This window comes from Gavialis gangeticus, unplaced genomic scaffold (genome assembly GCF_001723915.1).
Source record: "Gavialis gangeticus isolate Ggan-Ray unplaced genomic scaffold, GavGan_comp1, whole genome shotgun sequence".
Taxonomy (NCBI): Eukaryota; Metazoa; Chordata; order Crocodylia; family Gavialidae; genus Gavialis; species Gavialis gangeticus.
The window spans coordinates 143,958,220-143,962,736 of record NW_017729024.1 but is presented as its reverse complement, the minus strand read 5'-3'; the positions used below and the strand labels follow the sequence as shown (position 1 = coordinate 143,962,736).

Below are 4,517 nucleotides of genomic sequence, written 5' to 3'. Positions count from 1 at the left end.
TTCATACAGCCCTAGTGCTTTAGTTAGTGCAGCTCAGAGAGCTCTGCTAGTTGAAAGTGCCTGGAGCATCACATGCATCAGTGTCCCTGTGCTGAAAAATGGTGCTGGGTCACTTTGAACTAAAGCTTAAGTGAGCTTTAGTTTAAAGCACCTTGCCACCATTTTTCAGCCAGAGACACTGATGCATGTAATGCTGGAGGTCGCTGGAGTACATTAGTTTCCATGCTCATCACAGCAGGCCACACAAGTGCAGCCACACACATATAGGAGACCTTTCTGAATAAGAATATTCTCCTGAACTGGTGCTCTAATGAGGTTCCCCCCCCCCATTTTCCAAGGATGCTGAGTACTTTGTTCTTTAACAACTTGATTAGCAAGTAGTTTTTTTCCCTGGGTGAAATTAAAAGTGAATATCAATTCATTTTTCTTCATCTTAAATTGTCTAAAGATTTTTTTTAATTGTAACTCAGGTCTCAGATGACATGAGTCCCAGAGTAGGCAAATCAAGAATCCCTGAACACAGAACACACACCACAACACCACACACAAAAAAACTAACAAACAAACCAGTATTTACTTAATTATTGGACAGAGGATTAATGGATGAGGGAAGGTAAAGTAGCATGTACCAATGGTGAAGTAAGCTTGTGCTGTTTTTCCCCTCCCCTAGAATGGTAGAAAATCCAACCCTTAGCTCTCTCAGGTGCTATTTTGTCTATATTATGATTGGTATACCAAAAACATGCAAGTGTCTTGCAGAGCCAGTGTAGTATCCAGCGAGAGAGAAATAAGAAATGTCCTTATAAACTTTGCATCCATTGGTATAAAGTCCAGTCTGCCAATGGCTAGATTGCTACTGTGGAGTTCAGAGGCACAAGAGCAGAACCAGCATCTCTTCCCCCCTTATGCCCTGGCACAAGAGTAGGCAAGAGCAGTACTTTCACACAAGTACAGCCACAATCAGATGATAGTGCTGCTGTTTCTGTTTCTACAGAGAAAAACAGGATTCAAGAACATGGATTTATCACTTCCTCTCCTCATGACCCAGGCCTGTTGACAAGGAAGAGAGCATATGCCACACTAGCCATGGTATCACAGCCACATGCCATCTTACCTTCTACAGATTCTATGAATCACTTGTCTTCAAGACAGTCCCAGTATGAGCTCCAGGTGGTAGCCTATATTGAAGTCTGGGGCCCCCTATGCTGCTTGTGCATGCCACTTGGGCTCTGTAGTGGAGTACATGCCTCCAGCAACAACTGTTACACCAGTCCTACTACACTGGCTCCAAATTTGGCCCTGCCTTCTCATCTACCATACATTGATGTTTAAGGTAATAGATCTTTTAGGGAGGTTGCCTTCAGAGAACCCTGCCAGTCTTCCTGATCCTCACACCTTAAGGTAAGTAGGCCCTGGTCTCACTCTTATCTGGCCTATGTGGCCCCAGCCAACCTCCTCTGCTTGTGCCTAGGCATCAACCCCAGCCAACCTCCTCTACCTCTTGCCTACACCTGGCTCAATGTAGGAAGCTAGAACCCAGGGTAAACATATCAGGCCCCCAAATCCACTTTTGAGACATAGTCCCCAAACTACAGGTGTGTTTTCCTAGCACCTTCTGTAACAGTACTCTCCCTCACACAAACTTTCATAGTACCCAAGCCTTATCTCTTGCTATTGTCTACTTACAGGTCCTGTAGTTGTAGAGATCTAGGCTAGACTACCTTCTTAGCTCTGTGCTTGGGCTTATATGGCCTTTGACTCCTCCCCCTCCAGTCACCTGATTTGGCTATCTGGAAAACAGGGCCCAGGTGCTGCTAATCCCCAAATCTGCTGCAAGGGCTCTCAATCCTCTCATTAGCTACTTGGTCCTAAAGCTCAATATTTTCTTCAAGATGCCTTTCCCCAGCCTACCTTCTGCAATACAGCTCTCTCCTTTTGTCAGAAGTAGGGGTAGGGATCCCCTACTACAGGCTCCCAGAACAAAAGGCCATGTAGGATCATTCTTTGTTTATAAGGTATCTTAGATGTGCCCCTTGGTCCCCCTCCCCCCTAACGTTAATACATTCTATGCATAACCACTGGGCTGGGCAGATTTCTGTCAAATCAATTCAAGTAGTCTTCCAAGAATAATCTTCTATAGCTTGTCTGCTAGCAACTCTAGCCTCTTTCCTTAAATTTAAGAAAGAAAAAAATAAACTCAAAACCTCACTTCTGAAGTTAACATATACAACAGCCATTACACTTATCAGAATGGCATGTTAGCCTTATCATAAGGGCAGGGGTTCTTTCTCTAATAGGATTTTATGTATACATTATACTGACACAATATGAAAGAAAAATGTGTCCATGCTGTAAGTAGCCACATTGTCTAAATGACCCTGAAATTAACTTATCAGCAATCCCCAAAAGAGAAACAGACCTGTAATAGATTCATGGGTAAAAATTATACATACCACTAATACTCTAAGCTTATCCTAAACCTACCCAATACATAGAATAATGAAACTGAACAGGTACAATCAGGCAAGAGGATTCCAAGGGCCATGTAGCATTACTATCCTTTACCCTTGAATTACTGTATATTGAGTATTTCAGAAATATGTACTACATATCAATAGTAGCCTACTATGTATCAGCAGGAGTGGAACTGGGGATAGGTAACAGGGGTACCAGAGCACTTAGAATGGACCCAAGAAGGTAGGTGAAAAGTAAGCTGGGTGACAGTGATAGAGTTAAGGATCCTAAGGGAAGGATGAAAGGAGAGCAGCCAAATAGAGACACTGGAATTCAGAAAGGAGACTTTAACAAACTTAGGAGACTGGTGGACACAATTCCTTAGGAGCCAAGTCTGAGGGCAAAAGGAGTCCAGGAAAACCGGCTATCCTTTAAGGAGGTTGTATTAAGGGTGCAGAAACAAGCTATCCTGATGTAATGGAAGAATGGGAAGTGGAACAGGAGATCAGCCTGTCTAGACATCAATGAGTGGAAACTCAACCAGGAATCCTAAAAAAATTGAAAACCTGGTGTCGCAGGGCACTTAGGTGCCTGCTCCTAAAAGAGTAGAAACTTCCTAGGAAGATCCAAAAGAGCCAAACAGGAGCCCAGGTGCAGGTTGCCATGACAACCAGCTAATGAGGAAATTAGCCTGCACCTGCACCTGGTCAGCTGGCCAGAAGGGGCAGGGCCCTGGGCCCATATAAACCCCAGGACAGGGACTAGGAAGTAGTTCTCTGCTTGTAGCTAAAAGAGAAGAAGCTTTTTCTGGAGTAAGTGAAGGGAAACAGCCTGACTAGGGTCTGCTCTGGGTAATGTAGAGGGATTGAGCATACTTTATGTAGCTTGTGTTATGTTATAGCCTAGGGGCTTATGTTTTGCTTGCTATTTTATAAGACTGGGGGTTTGGGTGAGGCTATTTGGAGAACGAGGCCTCATTGAAGGTCTGTGGCAGTGTGGGGACCCTGGCACCAGAGAGGATGCAGAACTTGCAGGGCACAGACCCTAGCAGCAGAGAGGGTATGGAGGCATGGGCTGTGGAGAGCCCAGTATCAACAAAGGGCCAAACTATAATGAGGCTAAAGTACAACAATGCCAGTACCATCTGTGAGGCTTGGGGCATGGTAAAAGGGCAGTTGAAGCCATGCATATAGCCCATAAGCCTCAGATGCCCCTGAAATGCCTATTGTGAAATGGGACCTAAAAAGGATCTGGGAACCCACAGGGCTCAGAGTCCATCAAACTGTGTCCAAGAGGACTTAAAGGCAACCTCCCTATTTATGTTTTCTATCAAACGTGGTGGGTGAGAACTGAAGGTGCCCATTCAACCAAATTGGCATGGTCAAGGGGCCTTGGGAGATCATGACCATCCTTGAGGACCCCATCCTGTGATACTTGCTCATAACCTGGTATGAGGATGTAGGGAGAAAACTAGGAAGGCCAAGGCACAATTTGAGAAACTGGCAAAGGACATAAAAAGGTGTCTTTCCTTAAAGGAATTCTACAAGTGTATTACAAATAAGAGGATGAGCAAAAATCTCTTATGAAATGCAGAAGGCAATCTAGTTATGGATGATGTAGAGGAGGCTGAAGTATTTAATGCTTCTCTTACTTGTGACGACTGAAGTGTGTGTGTGTGTGTGTGTGTGTGTGTGTGTGTGTGTGTATTACTTTAAAAAAAAAAAAAAATCAGCTACCAGATGATGAGCACAGTTGGCAGGAAAGCTAGGGAAGGAGGCAAACAGCCTAAAGTAATGAAAGACCAGGTTAGGGAACACTACTCGGAGCTAGATGTCTTCAAGTTAGCAGGACTAGGTGGGATACAAACTAGAGTACTGAAGGAATTGGCTGGGCTAATTTCAGAGCCATTAGCTATCCCTTTAAGAACTCATGGAGGTCTGCTGAGATGTCAGATAATTGGTAATGGGCAAATATAGTGTCTATGTTTTAAGAAAAATGGAAGGTCTGAGGAATTGCAGATCTGACCTAAGTGCCTGAAAAGATCATTGCTAGATTCTTAAAGG

The 4,517-nt window shown here is 44.1% G+C and overlaps 1 long non-coding RNA gene across 1 annotated transcript in view; it reads right to left on the bottom strand.

The window, feature by feature from the left end:
* The window catches only part of LOC109297802, a 15,456-nt gene extending 13,364 nt beyond the window's left edge, over positions 1–2,092 (bottom strand). The window contains exon 1 of the long non-coding RNA XR_002097419.1: positions 1,687–2,092. This is a non-coding gene — a long non-coding RNA (uncharacterized LOC109297802). The remainder of the gene's footprint in view (positions 1–1,686) is intronic.
* Positions 2,093–4,517: the final 2,425 nt, after the last annotated feature.